This window comes from Hyaena hyaena, unplaced genomic scaffold (genome assembly GCF_003009895.1).
Source record: "Hyaena hyaena isolate Hyena2069 unplaced genomic scaffold, ASM300989v1 scaffold_447, whole genome shotgun sequence".
Lineage (NCBI taxonomy): Eukaryota > Metazoa > Chordata > Mammalia > Carnivora > Hyaenidae > Hyaena > Hyaena hyaena.
In genome coordinates, this window is record NW_024081079.1 from 205842 (window position 1) to 227583 (window position 21742).

Genomic DNA, 21742 nt, shown 5'->3' on the forward strand with positions numbered 1-21742 from the left:
CGGCATCTCTGGCAGCCAAATAATCTTCCAAAAGGCATTCTGTGACACAATTCTTCAATGCATGTTCTATTTCTCTTTATCATCCATCTAGGTATCTATCTATAAATCCATCTAGCTATCCATTGTGCTTTTGTTGCAGACACAGATACCTAAAATATAATGCAACAATTGACTTACTATCTCTTGGAAGCTAAAGAAATCTTCTGTTTGATTCTTCTCTTCTGGTTCCAACAGAAATCCCTGCAGAGCCATGGACAGAAGGGAGAAACCCTCCTTCTGTTCCCCTTTCCAATTTTCTGCCCAAAACCATTCCCAGTTTTAGCAAATAAATTATGGACTTAAAATCAGCAGCTTTATATCTCCTGGCTCCAACATGTTTAAATGTGTTTAAAAGATGTCTGTGTTCAGAAGTGGAAAAAATGGAAGTTAGAAAGCTTTTCTCTTATTTCTGGAGTTCACTAGAGAAGAGAGGAAATAAGGAGAGAGCACAGAGACACAGATTAATCTAAGCCATATTGTTCAATAGAAAATATAGTGAAGGGGTGCTTGGGTGGCTCAAATGCTTATGCCTGTGACTCTTGAGTTGGGCTCAGGTCATGATCTCACAGTCCTGAGTTCAGCCCATGCATGGGGCTCTCTGCTGTCAGTGCAGAGCCTGCTTTGGATCCTCTGTCCTTCTCTCTCTGCCACTCCAATCTCTCTCTCTCTCTCTCTTTCTCTCTCTCTCTCAAAGATAAAAAATAAACATTAACAAAAGAAAATATATTTAAGTGTTCTCTTCTTAATCTGTAAAAATGCAGTCATTAACTCTTGGCTTTGGGAGAAAAATAGCTCCATAAAATTATTTCCTTATCTATCAATAAAGTATGTTATATATGTTTTGAGAACTAATTTCAAGGGACAGTTTCACTTTCTTTTCTATTCTTCATGATGGTAATAGAGATGATTTTCAAGTCAGGCTTAACTAAGCATATATGACTATTAAATATGCAAGAGACTCTCTGATAATATTGGTTTACTTCTTGATACATTACAGTTGTCTCTCCTGTGCCATGTTCTTGGTGCAAGAATCAGAAATAGGTACAACCTGCCTTTGTAGGGGTTTTGGAAATTGAGCACCACCTACCCTCATGTATGCTGTGTATATGTCAATCACTTAAAGACTTTGGATGAAAGGTGTAAAGACAGTGGGGAGAGGATGAAACCAAAACTAAAAACAACAACAACAACAACAAACCAGCAGAGGTGACAAGGTAATGCAGATGAATCCAAGCCTGGAGTACAGGCTTGCTAAGAAACAGGCTGTAGGTGGCCTTTTGTTTTTATCATCTAAGTATTCTGCCCTTTCAGTATCCCTAGGGAATGACCACCCATAAGGCCCTGAACTGGTAGAGTGGGAGAAGTAGAAACACAATGACTGAATTCTTCCAAAACAGCAGCTGTGGGTGGGCAAGGATTACTATTGACTTGCTAAAAGGTCACTGATGTATAATGTGTGGCAGGTAGACCCTCCAGGAGACAGCAAGTCACATACCAGAAACAATACTGATGGAGAACAAATTCTGAGCAAATATTATGAAAATGTTATAAAAGAACTGTGTAGAGCCACACAGAACCATGCTTATTCTTTCAATATCCAATGGACTGAGAAAGTGCATAGTGATGAGAAGTTGCTATAAATTCCAAAATACTTTAAACGAATTTGAATGTTACTCACCATGACATGTATTTACATTGGGAAATAATGGCAATGAGTTAGGATTGCTCTTTATTTTATATACAGATGTTTCCCAGTGTATATATGACTTTTGAGACTTGATAATATTTCCCTGGCTCTCCAGGTAACTGGAACCATTGGACCATTGTACCAGCTCAGAACAGGACCCAGGCTTAGGGGTAGATATTCAGAGATCCCTACCTGTGGCTGGTAGTGCAGGAGGCATACAGAGTTATGAGGCAGCTTACAATTCAGAAAAGAAACAAATGGTCTGTGAAGACGTCCTGTTCTGCTCTAGGAAGACCTAGAGAGACAGGGCCTTCGCAGCACATCACAGGAAACCAAAAGCCAGTGGGGAAACCCACGGTTTGCTACAGCTACAGCCACAAGTCAAGTAAGCACCGAGCCTGACAGCTCAGGAAAATGACCCACTTCTTGCCGACTCAGACAAAAAGGCTTCACTTAGGCCTAGGGAAAGTGTCTCTAATAAGGCCATCCGTTAACCACGTCGCCTGAGTCCCTCTCAGCAATTCTTCACTCCCTCCCTTCTCACCTCCCACCCTGAAGCCAGCCATTAATGCAGCAGAAACCAAGGAAAATGAAGCTGTTGGGCTCAGTAAATATTTCTGAGCTCCACGAGGAAACGCAGCCCCATTATTTAGGCTCCTGCGTCTAAGGCACATTTTGATCACATCCATTTAGCAGAGAGGTGAAGGGAGAAAGCAGGCTAGCTGTGCAGCAGCACTCAGTCATCCATCCAATTTGCTTAGGCAAAGCCATCTTAGCAAAGGAAAGAGCTTGGCATCAGTTCCCAAGGGTTTGAACCCAGAGCACATAGGACGTGAGAAACCACATAATCACATGGAAAGAGCTCTGGGCAAGTACTCGATGGTCTTGGAATTCTCTGCTCTCATATTGACTTGATTCGTATCATAAATAGAGTCACTTAAACTTGTAGCAATGATCTGTCTTGTCTAACTCTCTATCGTATCAAATAAGATTGCGGAGGATATTCATAAGATAAGCAATCTAACTTCTGGAAACAAGGTGCTCATTTTGGGGAAACGGCTTAACTTTTGTACATCATCTGTGTCTGTCTTAATAGAAACAAAAAAAGAACAAAACAACAAATAACCTTTTAATACGTGTTTACTTACCTAATGCCTCAGAATATTATTTCAGTCAAAGATAATAAAAGTTAATATATTGAGTACACTTTTCACATATTTGGGGAGTTAATACAATATCTTTAATATTTGGAAATGAAAAGGAAAAATTTTGATATCAATCATAACTAGGATCAGATCAGTTTAAATATGTCTATTGAAATGAAAATCAGGAATGGAAGTATGTAATTAAAAGGTCACACTTATATGCTTGAGACTTAAGGTATTTCATCAAGGTCGAAAGACAGACTATCAAATTACTTGTAGGCTACAGCTGAAAATATGAGCTCATGACAACCAAACTGATTTTGATGACAATTGAGAGGGAATTCAGGAGAAGATTAACTCAACTTCATGGACCTGAGGTCAAAATAAACAAACAAAAAGAAATAAAGCCAACAAGGGAGACTGTAAAAACACAATCCATTGATGCAGCTGAAGGAGGATGATGGAAAATTAATGTTCTCTTGGTAAAATGTTGATTTCCAAGACTATATCTCTTCCTCAAAGTTGTTTCTTGAGAAAGTTGTCCAACCTGAAAGGATTTGAGGTATTTCCAATAATGGCATGAGACGAATGCATTTCATTAGATGAGTCACCAGAGATATACTGAGCCTCATTCCACAAGCATATATTCTTAGCAAAAGATATTCCTACTAAACCATGAAATTAAGGCAATTAAGGTAAATGAAAAAAATATTAATGAAAGTGTAAAATTCTGATTTTATATATTATTAAGACAAATAGCAAGCAAGATATTTCCTTGACACAAAGCCATCAGGATAGAACTGGCACTTTGATCCTAATTAGTGGTTCTTGCTTCCTCCCCTATGAAAGACCTCCTAAAGAAAAATGGTGGATGTGTGAACACAAAATTCACCAACATTTCCACCATCCTGAACAACTCTGTTTGGTAAGGTAAGATTCTTTAGCTCACATCTCCTCTTTGTAACAGTCACCACTGCTCAGTGACTCCACATATTAAACTATACTAATTTACTGTAGCGATCATGACATTCTGTCAAGAAGGAAGAATGTGTTCCACAATGAAAGCAATGATAACTGTGACCCAATAACAACAGTCAGTGTACATGTGTTATGTAATTTCCAGTAGCATTCTACATTATGTGCTCATTTTGTTTACCATGGCACATTTTCAGAAAATATTCCTTTCTAGATACACATGCCTAAGGTAGCCCTAGGCAAAATTGTATATAAGTAACTGTTTTCTCCTATAATTCCCTATCACTCTGTAAGTATTCTCATTTTTACTAGCTCCTCCTTCTGTTACCTAGTCCTTAGCCTTCATCTTTTTAAGCCACCAAAATAACTTTTTCCATTAGGATACACTAGTTGCAAAAAATAGTCTTACAAGTCTCTCACATACATATTTGTCATTCTACTAAATAAATATATGATTTTCCTAAGTCAGAGAATCCAGAATTCTAAACTATTTTGACATTTGGCTGTAAGTGGTTCACAGTTCTAAATTACATATATCCTGAGTTTGTTTTTGTTTTTATTTTTTCATGAACTCTGAAATTAATGTGTGCCAATGAGCATTGGAAAATTAAAGAACTAGAGAGGCCTTCTCAATATCTTGCAAATGCCTAGCTTCATCTTGAAAGAGGGTAAATAGTAACTGAAATGTCAAGTTGTCTCTAATTTGAATTAAGCAAACTAGAGAAGTCCTACCTCCTGTAGAAGATATTTGGGAAAAATAAAGATTTTGAGAAAACTGCCATATGTCATTAAAGCATAGAAAATATATGAAAGATATGTATCATTCTGCTTATTTCAATGTTTTGATGCCAAAAACATTGAAGAATTGAATATGTGTTTATGAATACACAAATTTTGGTATGAAAACATAATGTAAGTAATCTGTAAGAGATTTTTTTCCTCTTTTCTTCTCTTCTTCCTTCTCCTTCTTAATTAGTAATTCAATGTCCATTATGTCTGAGATGGTAACAAATAAAACTAGAAAATATGCTAGTTTGGCTCTCCTTAAATTTGAGAACACTGAATTATTCCACACTGTAAAAATTATGTCAACAGATTTTCAGCAACATCTCAGTGATTCAGGGCATCTTCATGATCTGAACATGGCCCAGAGTAAGTGCTTGTGAAGTGTACAGTGAGGTTAATCAAAAACGTTACAGTCACTAACCCTGCGAGCGAATAATCTGTATGTGCAGACTGGCACGAGCATACCCAGAGCACAACAGATTTAACAACTGGATGCACAGAGCAATCTTTTACACGGTGTGTGATATTTGGGTTGCTATCTCTTATATCATTGTGAAAAACAAGTGTGAACTGATGAAAGTGTTAGAACAGTCACACAAATCTAAGAGACAGCATCACTTGAAGGTGGGTAAAAGGGTATTAAATGACAGGGCTGGGGTAATACCCATGGAGGAGTGAGATTAGGGGCAAATCATTATAAAACCACTTAAGAATAGTCATGAATAGGTCATAAATAACTTTTACCTTACTAAATGGTGCATGGCTAATAATACATATGTTCTCTCATTGGCTGTGCTAACTCAACTCTGTCTGCATATCTGGTAAAATGTTCTGAGGATTTCTACAAATATATTGAGCACTGCTCTGTGACACATCCTGAGGACCTGAAAACCAATAAGAGACAATCTTTGCTTCAGAAAGTCAAGAGTTAATTGGATGGAAGGAGACATACAAATAGTTAATTCTAATATACTGTTAATCATAGAAAACCAGATAAGATACAGGAATAGGCAGAGGAAAGGGTAAATCATAACATGGGGCCTGGGGTTGAAAGTAACTTTCATAATCAGGGGGGCTTCTCATAGTAGGTGAAAGCCAGTTGGGCATTCAGGCATGAAGAAGTTGTTACAGGCAAAAGAAACAATATTGCTGTGAAATGATATGAAGTCCATGAGGAAACAAATGAGACACATTTGTTGAAGTTCAAAGCAAGAAGGGTGAATGTGGAGTGAGGGAAGAGAACTATGGGAGAGGAAACTGAGTAAGAAGGCATGGGTCCATATGACATGCTTGTAATCATCTAAAATAAAGACAAAACAAAGGAGTTTAAGCAGGCAAATGAGAAGGTCAGATGTAGATTTTAGAAACAGCTCTCCAGCAACAGTTAGGAGAAATGAATTTTGGTGTGAGTCTGGGGTATGGAGAGCATTAGAGACCTGATTATAACAGTCCTGGTGATTGCTGATAAGGACTTACAGTAAGGTCATGGTGTTGATGATACCTAAAGGGGATGTGATGCTGAAGTAGAATGAACAGAAACTTATGCAAGAATGTTACTGTTTGTGCTTCTGAACGATTTTCTTATGGAGAAGACGAAAAAAGTCACAAGCTAAGAAGTTAAAGTATTCAACTTCAGGTGTTATTAAGATTTCAGGATGGCACCAGATATCTAGAGCTAATTTTGTCTAACAACTTTGTCTCTTAAATGAAGACCAAGGACAGCACAGCATCCTCTTACTTAAGCACAGAGTGCAATGTCTTTCCTTATTTCTATGGAAAGGCTAAAGATTTGCAGATGGTGATACAGCTTCATACATAATCACACTATAGTTCCCTCAAAATCATAATATATCCCAATTATAGTTCAAAGTATTTTTTGTAACAGCAGAAAGACTTCATTTTAGGATGAGCTCTTTTACATACATAATCCAATAAAAGAAAACAGAATTCTTGGGTTAAGACAAGAGGTTAGAAGGAGAAGAAAGCCATAATGGACTAAAGTATTAATTTATCTATGCTAATCCAAATCATTTTATCTTGAATAAGAAGTCCTAGAAAACCCCAAAGCCTGAGCCATGAGGTCCTTAGATCAAAAAGAATCAGACTTAACCAAAGAGGTGAAAGACCAGTTCTCTGAAAACTATAAAAAAAAAACAAACCTGATGAAAGAAATTAAAGATAATCCAAAGAAATAGAAAGACATTCCATGCCCATGGCTTAAAAGAATAACTATTGTTAAAATGTCCCTATTATCCAGGGCAATCTATAGATTTAGTGCTATCCCTATGAAAATACCCACAGCATTTTAAACAGAACTAGAACTAATAATCCTAAAATTTGTATGGAATCACAAAAGGCCCCAAATTGCCAAAGCAATCTTGAAAAAGAAAAGCAAAACTGGAAGTAACACAATTCCACACTTAAAGTTACATTACAAACCTGTAGTAATCAAAACAGCATATACAGATTAATAGGACAGAACAGAAACCCTAGAAATAAACACACATTTATATGGTCAATTAATTTTTTACAAAGGAGGAAAGAATATACAATGTGAAAAAGACAGTCTCTTCAACAAGTGGTGTTGGAAATATTGGACAGCTACATGGAAAAGAATGAATTGGACCACTTTTTTACATTGTATACACAAATAAACTCAAAGTGGATTTAAGATCTAAATGTGAGATATGAAGCCATAAAAGCCCTAGAAAAGAGCACAGCAGTAATTTCTCTGACATCAGCAACAGCAGCACTTTTCTAGATATGTCTCAAGGCAAGGGAACTAAAAGCAAAAATAAATTATTAGGACTACATCAGGATAAAAAGCTTCTGTATAGCAAAGGAAACAAACAATAAAACTGACAGTCAACCTACTGAATGGGGAAGATATTTGCAAATGATACTTCTGATAAAGGGTTAGTATCCAAAATATATAAATAGCTGATACAGCTCGATACCCCAAATGCAAATAATCCAATTAAAAATGGGCAGGAGGCACCTGGGTGGCTCAGTTGGTCAAGCATCTGACTTTTGATCTGGAGTCAAGTTATCGTCTCATGATTCGTGGAATAGAGTCCCACGTTGGTCTTTGCTCTAACAACACAGAGCCTGCTTGGGATTTTCTCTCTCCCTCTCTCTGCCCTTCCCCCACTCTCACATTGCTCTCTCTTGCTTTCACTCTCTCTCAAAATAAATAAACATGAAAAAAATAGGTAGAGGATATGAACTTTTTTTCAAAGAAGATACCTAGATGGCAAACAGACATATGAAAAGATGCTCAACATCACTCATCATCAGGGAAATACAAATCAAAACTATAATGAGATATTTTCTTACACCTGTCAAAATGGCTAAAATCAACAACACAAGAAACAACAGGTGCTGGTAAGGATGTGGAGAAAAGGGAACCCTCATGCACTGTTGGTGGGAATACAAAATGGTGCAACCACTGTGGAAAACAGTATGGAGGTGGCTCAAAAATTAAAAATAGAACTACCCTCTGATCCACTAATTGCACTACTAGGTATTTAACCCCAAAATCAGAAACATTAATTCAAAGACATATGTGCACCTCCATGTTTATGGTAGCATTGTTTATAATAGCCAAATTATGGAAGCAGTCCAAGTGTCCATCCACAGATGAATGGATAAACAAAATGTGATTTGTATGTATGTATATGTATGTGTGTATGTTTGTATAATATTATTCAGCCATAAAAAATCTTATTTGCAACAACATAGATGGAGTTAGAGAGTATCATGCTAAGCAAAATAAGCCTGTCAGAGAAAAACAAATACCATATGATTTCGTTTATGTGTGGAGTTTAAGAAACTAAACAAATGATCAATGGGAAAAAGAGACGGAGATAGAGAGAGAGAAATCAAGAAACAAACTCTTAACTATAGAGAAAATACTGATGGTTAGTTATCAGAAGGGAAGTGGTTACCAGAGGGGGCGATGAGTGAAATAGTGAAGGGGATTAAAGAGCATACTTATCATAATGAGCACTGACTAACCAATGTGCAGAATTTTTGAAGTGCTATATAGTACACCTGAAACTAATATAACACTGTATGTTAGCAACACTGGAATTAAAATTTAAAAAAGAGACAAGCCAAGAAATACAATCTTCACTATAGAGAACAAACTGATGTTTGTGGGGAGGTGGACGGGGATATGGGTGAAATAGGTGAAGAGAATTAAAGAGGACACTTAATCATGATGAGCACTGAGCAATGTATAGGATTGTTGAGTCACTATTTTGTACACCTGAAATTAATATAATGTTGTATGTTAACTATACTGGAATTAAAATTTTAGAAAAATTTGTAAAAAAAAACCTTAATGATAATAAAAGAATCTGACTCAAGCACAATCTTTCACGTCTAGCCTCGTTTCCCATTCATTCTTATACTTTATCTTCTTCAGGTTAAAATAATGTATGGGCTAGCTCAAAAGAAAAAAAAAGAAAAAGAGGATAGTGAAGAAATATATAACATTGTTGGGGCGCCCGGGTGGCTTAGTCGGTTAAGCGTCCGACTTTCACTTAGGTCATGATCTCGCGGTTCGTGGGTTCGAGCCCCGCGTCGGGCTCTATGCTGACTGCCAGCTCAGAGCCTGGAGCCTGTTTCAGAGTCTGTGACTCCCTCTCTCTCTGACCCTCCCCTGCTCATGCTGTCTTTCTGTCTCTCTCTCTCCTAGAAATAAATTAAAAAAAAAAGAAATATATAACATTGTTATGAAAGTACAAACATCAAACCTAGTGATAAAATGATTCTTAATCTCACAATAATAACTATTTATATTCATCACAGTTCTGTGTATATTTTCAGAGTGTCCTCCAAACACTCATTTTTGTAATAGGATACTGAAAAATGAAACTATCTAACCTAGTGAATATAATAAAAGAAAATGGCTTTCCAGGAGAAACCAAAGTTAGAATAGTTTGAAGTGTGATCACAAATAAAACTGCTCTCATCTCCCAGCTTGGGGGAATCTGGACTTCTGAAGAATATTTTCCCTCTGTCTCTCATTTTGAACATATTTTTTCAGTGTTTTTAATCATATATATATTTTTTCATCACTTAATATTTTTTTTATTCTGTGCCCAGCACATGCCTAAACTTCCATATTAGGCTATTAGGCTTTTAGAGTAAAATTTATTTATTATTTATTATTTATTTATTTAATAAATATGTATTGGAAGAATATCATGTACCCAGAATTGTTAGACCCTGATTAAACAATGATACAAAAATGCAGTTACCATCCTAACCTCAAAAGAGTTTGAAATAGCGGGGACGGATATAGTGAAAGGATTCTCCTTAGATAGAAGATAGCATACCACACCTCCCCCTATGCATTGTAACAAGAGGTGGGTGGCTGAAGAGATGGATGAAAGTGTAGTCAGATTCTTATATTTAAGGTCAGAAAGTGAAAAATGTTCTCCTATACAAAAATCTAAAAGGTATGATCATTTGCTGAGAGAGATGGAAAAAGCAGGGTCGGAATCTTATATTCATGTGTATATTTTTGACAACATGTAGAACAATTCTTAGCACAACCAAGGTTTCTGAAATGTTGACTGTACAGATGACTTTTTAATGGGAATGAAGGAATGAAGAATGAATGATTCTGCTGTGCTTGTACTCAGAGGGCCTGACTGGTCAAAAGTTACTGAAGACTACAGAAGTGTCTTTCAAAGCAGGTATTACTAGTCTGTAATGGGGGAGTCATCCTTGGGCTTTGTGGAAGAAATATATTAAAGATTTTCCTGTCCAGATTCCACAGCTACAGGGCAAAGAAATGAGTTGCAGAGAAGAACTATAAAACGAAAGTTATAATACACGATAATAGAATCATTGTTTTCTGCATGTCTCTTTCTATTTTCTGAAAGCAGGCACATTTTGAGTGAAAACAGGTTTTATATCCCAGCAATAAAGAGGTATAACTATAAAAATATGTGTCATATCAGCAGGCAGGTCTCTAAATAGAATGTTTTACCAAGTTTCCCATGAGGCGTCTAAGGCCTTCTAAATTATAGGGTATATGAGCTTCCCTGCAGGGCAGCCTTTGAACTACAACTCATTGTCAATCTAAAGCAGGAGTGGGAAATGAACCTTTCAGAAATGAAGGGTGTGTGTTCTTCTCTCAGCATTTCTAGGTTTCTCCCTTAAAATGGATGCCATCACCAAGCAAGAAAAAAGATGTACAATCACTATGGGTCAAGTGAAACTTAGTAATTTTAATTGCATTCACTGGGGGGAGGGGTGGAAATCTCACATCTTAACCTAAACCTTCACATTTCTCTCTGCCAAATTTGACTGAGGGCAAAGCAATCAAAAACTGCCAGTGCTCACTTAAATGGACAGAGCAATGTAATAAGTAATTCAGAAGAGCAGATAATCCAAAAATCACCTCTATTTGGGTTTGTAATAACATTTTCAACTGATTTGCTTTCTTAATTATATTTTTCTTAGGTTAATATTAAAACCAGTTTGTAATCATTCAGAATATCCTAACAATGTAGCAGAGGTCTGGAAAATCCAGGTCTTTAGAAGTAGCAGCTTTGGTTGTTCAGTACACTGATGATTATTCCCAAAGAGAATTATCTAAAATAGAGGACATTCAGTATGATACTAGTACCAGGGAAACCTCTGTGGCTTTCTCCTTTATGTTGAGTCTGTGAAGAAAATCCAGAGTCACAAAAATAGTCATGCACTGTTATTCAAAATAGTAAAAAAAAAAAGACATCTTAATGTCCAACAATAAAGGACTAGTTAAACAAATTATAATACACCAGTAAGATGGGTTCTTATACTACTAAAATAGCATTTATAAAGAATTCTAATGGCTTTGGAAACTGCTTATGATATACCATAAAAGGGAAGACAAAAACAGGTTATAAAACTGACTAAACAGTATTATCACCATTATGTGATTAGGAGCACAATTGCTGGAATCTGGCTGAGTACATTTGATTCCTGTGTATCAGTTAGTAGATATTTGACCTAGAGTAAATTACCTGAACTTTCAGAGCCTCAGTTTCTTTATTTGTAAAATACAGATAATAGCAGTGCCCATCTCATAGTTTGTTATGAAGATGAAGAGATGTTTAATGTATTCACAAAATGTCAGGAACAGAGTAAGTATGATACAAAATACTGTTTTGTTTTGTTTTGTTTTGTTTTTGTTCTGTATCAGCATAACTTTGCCCTTGGTATTTATTCTACTTAGAAAGGTTTTCCCTTTTACATTTTACCTATTAGCTCCCACTTTCCCTCTAAGGTACCTCTAAGCTCATATGTCCCCTGAAAAGAATATGGGATTTTCTTCTCATGACCACCTACCTCTACACAGAACTAATCACCCTTTCCTTTGCACTGTCAGCACATTTTGTAATAAACACTATCTTAGCATCGACGCCATCAGATGGTAATCAAAATGTATCCATTTCCTCATCAGAATGTGGGGCCCTCAATATTAGAGGCATGTCTCCTGCTCTTCTTTGTATTTCCTGCAGCTAGGCAAATACCTGGCATAGGAAAACTGCTCCTCCAAGTTGGATTAATGAGTAAAAGGAACTCAAGCTAAGTTCCATGAGGGAAGCAGGTAGAAAGGAAAAGATGAAAAGCAGTCTCTTTCCCTGTGACTTCTAAAGTCTCAGGGGTGTGTACTTCTTTGGCCCAGACAAAGAGTGGGGAATATTTTCAGTCCATATTTCATGATTCCAAATCCTCAACATTTCCATTCTCTTTCTGTTGTTGCCTTTTGTAAAATATAACACTTGTCCTGATAACTGAACAGGGTGGTAAAACAGAATCAAAAATGAGTTTAGGAGTAAAAAGTTCTACTGCTAACACTGAAACCATATGAACTTGAGCAAGTAACTTAACTTCTCTGAACATGTAAAATAGGGATGAAAATACACACCCTGCTTCCTATCTACTTTATAGGGTTATTTTAAGTGTCAATTAAGGAATGCATGTGAGAGCATTGGGGGAAGGCAGCATACAATTATAAAGTCTCATCATTAGTTCTTTTGCTGGTAAAGCTTTGTTCATTCAGAAGTTCACATTTAATATCACACAGTTTACAAATTTACAGTAGCCTATAATTCTTTGACACGATTAAGAACAATTAGTATTTCTCTCTGCCTCATTTTACAGACAAAATGTTGGAAAGATGGAAAAGTTTAAAACTTAGAGTTCCTAAGGAACACAGTGAAAGAGAGGAATGTTATTCACATTAATATTTAAATATACAAATGCTTTTCTTTGTTCTATTTATAAAGCATCAATTAGCAGTTACATTAAATATGCCCACATAATTCCTATTTGGTTGACAGCATCCTTCTCCTGATTCAGAGGCAAACTGAGGCACAACTAGGTCTACATGTGTTAATTCATATCACCAAACATTATCTGGCAAAGGAAATGAGAATGCCTTCCTATCAATTTTTTAAGTTTGTTTATTTATTTTGAGAGAAAAAGAGAGCCCTGCATGAATAGGGGTAGGGGCAGAGAGAGAGGAGAGAGAGAATCCCAGCCAGGCTCCATGCACAGCGCAGACCCTGCCACTGGGCTCGAACTCAAGAACTGTGAGGTCGCAACCTGAGCCAAAAATCAAAAGTCATTCACTCAGTCGACTGACCATCCAAGCATTGTAAGAATGCTTGTCTAATCATGGGTCCCCTGGGTGGCTCAGTCGGTTAAGGGTCTGACTTTGGCTCAGGTCATGGTCCTGATCTCATGGTTCATGGGTTAGAGCCCCGCGTTGGGCTCTGTGCTGACAGCTCAGAGCCTGGAGCCTGCCTCAGATTCTTCATCTCCCTCTTTCTCTGACCCTCCTCCACTCACACTCTCTCTCTCTCTCAAAAGTAAATAAACATTAAAAAAAAATAAAATAAAAGAATGCTTGTCTAATCCAGAACCGCACAATAGAACTTTCTGTGATAATGGAAATGTTTGATAATCTGCGCTATCCAATATAGGAGCCACTAGCCATATGTGACTTTGAGCAACTGAAATGTGGTTTGTATGACTAAGGAGCTTAATTTGCATGTAATTTAATTTTAATTAATTTAAATAGCTATGTTTGGCTAGTGGCTACTTACTGTATTAAACAGTGCAGTTTTAACCAGTCACTGGATTAGTATGAGTGCTCGCTCATTTGCCAAATGAACACTTAAACATTTAAAAAAGAATGGCAGTGTATTATTTTATAGTATAAAATAAAATTTCCACAGACTTTCAGCATTGTGTCTTTTCCTCATTGCAAAAACATTGTAATCAGGTTGGTTTAGAGGGCACAGAATGAGAACAAGGAGAATGACTGGATGAGTCAAACATTTCATGGCATCTGGATACGATAATCTGGCCAACAAAACAAACTTGTTTTATTGCTAGAATACTTAGTCTGCCAGCCAAGACTTTCCTTGACTATTGCGTTGGTGGACAGCCCTTGCTCTAGTGACTCCTTTTCCTGGCCAACCCCCTTCCTGATTGACAAGTGCTTCCTTCTCTTTTTCTGCAAACTCACACTTCACGTGCACTGGCAAACAGAAAAGCTTGCCCCATCTCTTTGGATTTGCTTCCCCATTACTCTCAGTTCAAAACATAGATCTCCCCTTTTATCAGCCAGAGAAATACTGGGAAGGCACAGGAGGGGAAAGAATATTTATTTTAACCCTTCTGATAAGGAAAGAACTCACCCTGTCTGGGAACAGCCGTTCCTTCTTTTCCTTCAGACATACCGTCAAGAGCATCTTAAGGTCAGACTGTAAATCATGAAAAATATCTTTATCTTTTCAAGGCAGTTTTTCGCCTATATTATAATCAAGGACAAGAGAGGTCGCAGAATTCCTGCAATACAAGTCCTCACGGCAGCTGGTGGGAGTGAAACTTTTAGCCACAAAAACTGTTTCACAGAACTAAACCAGGTTCTGGGAGGGGCTCATTCTCAGCTAAGATGAGGTCCTTGCTTTTCAATTTGGTGTGTGGGTGATTCTGATATTCATTAAAATGACAAGCTGACAGCGTGAGGCACAAGCAACCTTTACCCACTCATCAGCTGCCCAGTCCTGAAATCTTCTGGACTATTTCGATCCTCTAGGCTTTCTGTATATATAGCTTTTCAGACACAAGCCTCAAATCTGCCCAGCATGATTCCTAGTTATTCCAGAGCTGGCCTTTGAAACAGTTATGCTGTATTTACTGAATTATGAAGTTTCCCAATTGGAAAGAAAAATGTCTTGAGATGATAAAGTACTGATGGATGATGGCCCAAGATCTTAATCCCATGTATTTTTACATCTTTAAGTTTATTTAGTCCAACTTCCTCATTATATAGATGGGAAATCTTGGCCCAGAGAGGTGAAGGGCCTTGATCAAGAACACACAAATAATGTCTAAGCAAAAATGTTGACAGTTATTACTTGAATATGATGATTGAATATGATGATGATGATGAGGATGATAAATTCTTTTGTTTTCATATATGATAACTAGATTTCTAGAATAAGTTAAACCAGAGGCTAGAACATCAAATTAGGGTAGTAAAGTAACAATTTAAGGGTAGTTTAAAACATAAAATCTATTCAGGACAGCAAGGGTTAAAGATAGTCATTTACAGAATTGGTGGATGCTAGTCTAAAGCTACTGACAACTATTTTCTGAAAATCATGATGTGGTTTCTAGGACTTAGATAACCCTGGAAAATGTAAAGTCAACTAAAGAACCTCAAATAGACTTCCACCATTTCCCCTCTTGTTGCATCTATTTTACCCTTTACCCCCTCATATTAGAAGGTGTAATATATTGCCTTGACTATTAAGGATTAACTGCAGTTTTCAAAGGTGGCTGGGCTTTGGAATCAGTGGAGATTTTCACATGTTTTTCTTTTTAAATTATAAAATCCTTGGTCCCAACCCAAGATGTTTTGGTTACAGTCTAGAATCTACTTTTTAATAAATTCCCTCAAATGATCTTGATGGATGCATTATTTCTGAATCACTGTTGAGAACATTCTACACCATTTGCAATGAATTAGTTATTTGTATATCCATCTTTTCATCCTGGAAATTTTAAATTAGAGGATAAGGCTTTATTTTATTTTATTTTGTTTCATTTGTATTATTATTATTATTATTATTATTATTATTATTATTATTTGTATGAGCCCAACACTATTTCTTGGTTTAGAGCCAGACACATCTCAGTTTGAATTCTGGTCCTGCCACTACTAACTACATGACTTGAGCAAATCACAAAATTTATGTGAGCTCTGGTTGCTCATGCAACTGCATATACATCAAAGGCTGTAAACTATAAATGAGATGATGTGTCAAGTAGGTAAACAATAATAATATGTATTTTTAAATACATTGTAACTAGTGGTAGAGATGGTGGTATTAACAGTCATTGTAGTGGTCATATTAGTAGTACCTGCTCAATAAATAAACCTTTTTTAAAAAAATAAGTTTATTTTGAAAGAGAGACAGCATGAGTGGGGATGGGACAGAGAGAGAGAGAGAGAGAGAGAGAGAGAGAGACAGAATCCCAAGTATGCTCTGTGCTACCAGTGCAGAGCCTGACATGGAGCTAGAATTCATGAAACCACGAGATCATGACCTGAGCCTAATCCAAGAGTCAGAGACGTAACTGACTGAGCCACTCAGATACCCCAATAAATACCTTTTGATTTAACTAAGGAACAAACTAAAACAATCTATTTCATCTAGAAGAAATAAAGCTCTGAGCATCAACTAATACCTGTGTGAGGAGTAAACAGGGTCACTTAATGTTCCCTTCATCTCAGAGAGTAGCCATACAGAAAAGGGAAACAGTCTATCAACAAATAGTAACTTTGATTCAGTTGCATCTTCATCGGTCAGCAGGTAAGAGGTGGTCTAGATCTGTGTATTTAAACCTTTTTGCTACATCACTTCAGATGCCCCTGTACATTTCCATTTCTCTCTTCTCACCAGCTTCCCCTCAAAGGCAAAAGCTAAAACAAAAATAAAAACATTGCACCAGATCATGAACAATGTACTTATATGGGTATTGGGTACAGATCGCAGTAAAGGAAGTAGGTCAGACTTTTTGCCTAAAAATGTTGGCTCAGTCACCTTGATGGTCTCTGGATTTCTCTTTGACCTCTCTTGAGAATATGACATAAAACCTGAGCATTAATATTCTAAGATTTACCCTAGGAATCCTTGACCGAATCAGCTACTACATAGCACCAAAATGACTGCTAACAGCATATCCCCCTCCTGACCACACTCATCTCCTTCTCCTTCCCCCTTATCCATTCTCAGTTCTTTATTTGTTGTCTCCCTTTGCCTCCTATCTTCTCATAATCCATTTCATTTTTCTTTTTCTTTGTTTTCTTTTCTTCCATTTTCTGTGCCATTGAACCTATCTATAATTCTTACACACAATTCTTAGATGCAAAAGCTCACAAAGGGCTTAGCAGCTAGAGGATTCCTGTCAGGACCTTGAGGCTAACTGGAGAGATACAAGAATTAAGAACAATACCACAATAAAAGAATAATAACATTTTTATTCAAATGATTTTTTAAAGGTGTGTCTTTGCAAACATGTGTATGTGTGTTTCTTTTGCTAGGTACGCATGTGACAGAATATGTGCATTTCACTCGTGCCATTGCTCACCAACAAAATTTTATTCAAAATATGATGACTTTTAAAAAAAATTTTTTTAATGTTATTTTTTTTTAAATCTATTCCTGAGAGAGCGAGAGCGTGATCAGGGGAAAGTCAGAGAGAGGGAGACAAAGGATCTGAAACAGGCTTCAGGCACTGAGCTAGCTGTCAGCACAGAGCCTGACGTGGGGCTCGAACCCACGAACTGTGAGATCATGGCCTGAGTTGAAGTCAGAAGCTCAACCGACTGAACCACCCAGGCATCTTTCAAAATACGATTTCTTACCTTATTTTGCAGTGACAGATTTAGTCAATATTAAGGACTCAGTAACAAAAATACAGACTCTGAACTCTCTGGAAGAAAAGCATATCCTCGGGAGGACCCCACAGCTAAAAAATGAGTTTTGGGGTATCTTTTTTCTGAAAGGCTCAGGTGTATTCCTTAACCTCCTGCTTTACTTAACCCATGGAGGCCTGGCCATGGGGACAACATATTATTCCATGACTTTCTAACTTGTCCTTCAATTAATCACCACAGCTTTATAACACTTGGCAGTGCTATGCTGGAGTCATATGAAACAAAATGTGCCCTTCTGCTGATAAAACTTTGCTATTTGTGGAGATATTTTAGCCTGATGCCAGGATAATTACATGTGTAACTCACATTAGAGATTCACAGTGACTTGAGGCAAGTGCACCCAGCATGGACACATGGGGCTCTGCACTCATGTGGTTGCCCCTTGGCATCATTGGTCAGTGAAGTGGCAGCTGCAGGAACCTCCATGAGTTCTGCTCTCTCAGTAATCCTCTGATGCTGCCCATATTCTCCCTCCATCAAGTGAGGCCAAGGAACTTCTGGCCCATGGGGGTTGGGCATAGACCAAAACGGGATGTCATGTGCTTAACAAAAGTCAAGGTTGGTTCACAGGCCTCTCAGGGCAAAAAAGGGTAAGAAGGAAAGAATAACTAGCATTTATAAAAACTTAGAATGTAGCAGGCTTTGTGCTAAACACTTTCACACATCATATAACTTAATTCTCATCATAACCCAGTAAAGAAGTTAAGATCATTACCCAAGGTCACCAAGCTAGTTTGAAGCAGACTAGAGATCAAGTTTCCTAGTTTCCTACGAAAGTTGGGAGAAAATAGGAAAGAGAAGTATGGCAAGTTCGTTCTACCAAAATGTACATAACAACATTTGTCCCATTTATTCACACATTCAACTGACAGATACTCATTTCTACACAGTGTGATATTTAAGAGCCAGGCTCAGGAATTAGACTGAGCTCAAATCCTAGCTCTAATAACTACTAATTATACAAGCTGGATAATCTTCTTACTCTTTCTATAGATCAGTTTTCTATTTATAAAGTGAGATTAACAATAGTATCCCCCTCATAGAATTGTTACAAAGGTGAATAAATTATCCCTGTAAAACCCTTAAGTAAAATACCTGAAACATGGCAAGGATTTCAAGGAACTCTGATAGAGTTCACAGGCTGGTGGAGAAGACAGGCACATAAACAGATAATTTACAACACAACATGCCAAATACTAAAATAAAGTTAAAAAGAAAATTCAGTGGGAGCTCAGAGGAGAATCCCTACCTAGCTCTTTCCATCCTATAAAATGTGAAATGAGTCCACCTTCATAAAAGGAAAACAAAACCTACAATGGTATCTATGGAAACTGGCTGTGTCAGAAAATAGTTATGGGTTTAACTGGTAAAGACAGATAAGGTAGTTCCAGGGGCCATTTTTTTTTTGACTCAGAACTCCCCTGCCTGCTTCTGGAAGCCCTTTGGGGTTGCTGTATGGAGAGCTTAGCTTGACCATTAGTGCTGCTGTTTTTAGAGCTGTCAACATTTATAAAAAACTGAACTCCTCTTATTCAAACATGCCATATACGAGGCCTAAGAATGAACCATTTTCCCTCAAAAAATAAAAGACACTATCACAATTCTCAGAAAACAAAAAGCAAAGTCAATTTCTAGTTTTCTGTTTAATCTACTAAATGATAATGATATTAAGAAATATATAAATCAGATTAAAAATATCATTTAAGCTTAAAAAGGACACTTGAACATCTTTAGACTGACTCTAAAATTCAGTATTTCACCACAATTTTCTATTTTTTTTTCCTCCAGTACTGTGTTTTACCCATTAAACTGAATGTTTGGCAATTTCCCTAAACCTGCCTCCATGTTTTCTGGACCTTTCTATAGACCTTGCTCATTCCAGGCCCTCCATCTCGGTTGATTTTACTCATATCCTAATCTCTATGTCTCAAATTCTATTTACCAAGCATCCAGGATTCACTCAGATGCCTACTCCTTCCTGAAGCCACTTTAAGGAATCAGATTCCCCCGATGTAAAAAGGACCCAGTCCCATCTACGCTTTCTTTCTCTAGTCTTCTACTAGTTTGGATAGCCTCTAAAATAGAAAATGGCATACATTTTAAAAATTAAAGGAAGGAAATCTATGAATCTGTGTTGGAGGCAGAGACAGAGCCAAAGGGGGGAAAATACCACAATCAGTCAATTTTAGTATCTGTGGTATGACAAGCACTCTAGGCAGCTCTCTATTGGCTACAGAAGAAATAAAATACAATAACTACCTTTAAAAATTTTGTGCTTAAAGATATAAGACATATACCCAGAGAATAATTCACAAATGTAAATATAAAATAATAATAGCATCTGACATTTTGCTGAGTGCTTATTGTTTCAAGAACTGTTTTAAGTGATAGGGAAATATCTCTGTCTCCTATCATCTGTCTACCTATCTATCTATTTCCTCATTTAATCCTCTCCAGAACTCTAGGGGGGTGGGAACTATTATTATCTCCATTTTTACAGAGGAGAAAATAGAAGCACAGAGCCATAATTCAATTAGTAAATGATGAAATGATAGTCCAGAATTCATGTCATTGATGTGTCTTTCATATATGATAAATAGCTAACTTTTGGAGTATCAAAGACATGTTCAGAAACTAACGGTGTTCAGGGTGGGGGGAAGTCAGTGTATTGAAAATAAGAGTCCAAGCGTTCAGAGAGAAGCGGGTTAGAGAAGAAAGTACATTTGAGCAGTTAAAGGAGATCATGTGTAATATCTGGGATAGATAAACTTCAACAAAGTCATAGAGATAACAGCAACTATGTTTCTGTGGAGAGATCTAGTGATAGATATAGACAACCAGGTGAAAAAATGATATTTGACATAGGACTCAGGTCACAGTTGAAAGAGTTGAATAATTCAAGCAATGTGGAGCCTTCATAGGTCCTAGTGAAGCAGTAGGATGCTGGATTTAAATGAATGATCACTGGGAACTACTTCTGAGAAGGATTTCACAGTGTATCACATAATCCTATAGACTCTACAAAATTCTGTCCTTGTTATATTTTTTTGAACTGTTTTAGGTTTTATTATTCATCACATACCCTCCATGCCCAGCAAAGACCTTGGGAAATGATAGGTGATCATAAATAGCTGTTGAATGAGCCAATGTAGGAAATGAAAGTCAGGTGAAAATAGGATAGGGAAGTATGGGAAGGGAAATAAAATAGGTGTTCTTCAAAAATGAGGTGGTATGAGTTAATAAGAGTTAATATCAAAATGAAGTGAAAATAGAGAAGAGGGATACTCAATTTAGCTGGAGAGATGTTTGAGTGTTCTTGCAATGAAAAGAGCCCAAATCTAGTCTGCATGACTTTAAAGAAGAAAATGAAGCCAAAAGATACAGCCTATGATTTTTGTTTTTAATTAGCAGCAGGAAAAGAGGTTTGCAAGTAAGCAACTGGATCAAAAATCCATTTATTTTAAGAAGCCAGAAGTCTCTTCATTTAAACTGGTAATCCAAGTGTCTTCCATAAACTCAGTAATAAAACAGTCACACTTACTGCTTATGGCAGCAAAGTTGCATCAAATCCTTTGAATACCGTTGACAACATACATGGCACTAATCAAAAGCTGGGGTTTGAATAATACATTGTATGAACTAGACATTGAGAAATTAAATTATTCATCTAAAGGATTCATAGCAAGTCACAGGCAGATGTAGAACCCTGTTTCCATTCAGTCTCTATCCCAGGAGAAGGAAGGGATTCGGCATGACCATCTCTGAAGCTCTTCCAGTGTGAGGTTCTCTAACTCTTGAAAACTCTTTCCCCACTGCTAATCTCTACCCAGTGAGCACCCTGACTCTCCCAAGCCAACTGCCAGCCTGACCTTTATAAATGATCCTTAGCTGTCTAATTAGCTCCAGGAAAGGTTTCTATTATCCCATGGTATAATTTTAGCTAACTTAAAATTGTAAGAAAAGTTAAATAACAAAAGCAATTAAACATAATGCAGTTAGCATTCAATATACACATCTATTTAAATGCCAATGCCCACATGAAGGCAAAATTCATGGAAACAAAGTGCAATATATTATGTTTGGATA

The 21742-nt window shown here is 37.0% G+C and overlaps 1 protein-coding gene and 1 pseudogene across 1 annotated transcript in view; both read right to left on the reverse strand.

The window, feature by feature from the left end:
* The window catches only part of LOC120246029, a 53662-nt pseudogene extending 39263 nt beyond the window's left edge, over window positions 1-14399 (reverse strand).
* LOC120246030 (limbic system-associated membrane protein) overlaps window positions 1-21742 on the reverse strand; it is a gene marked incomplete at its 3' end in the record, with an annotated part of 338269 nt that overhangs the window by 198335 nt on the left and 118192 nt on the right. The gene's annotated exons all lie outside the window — the stretch shown is intronic.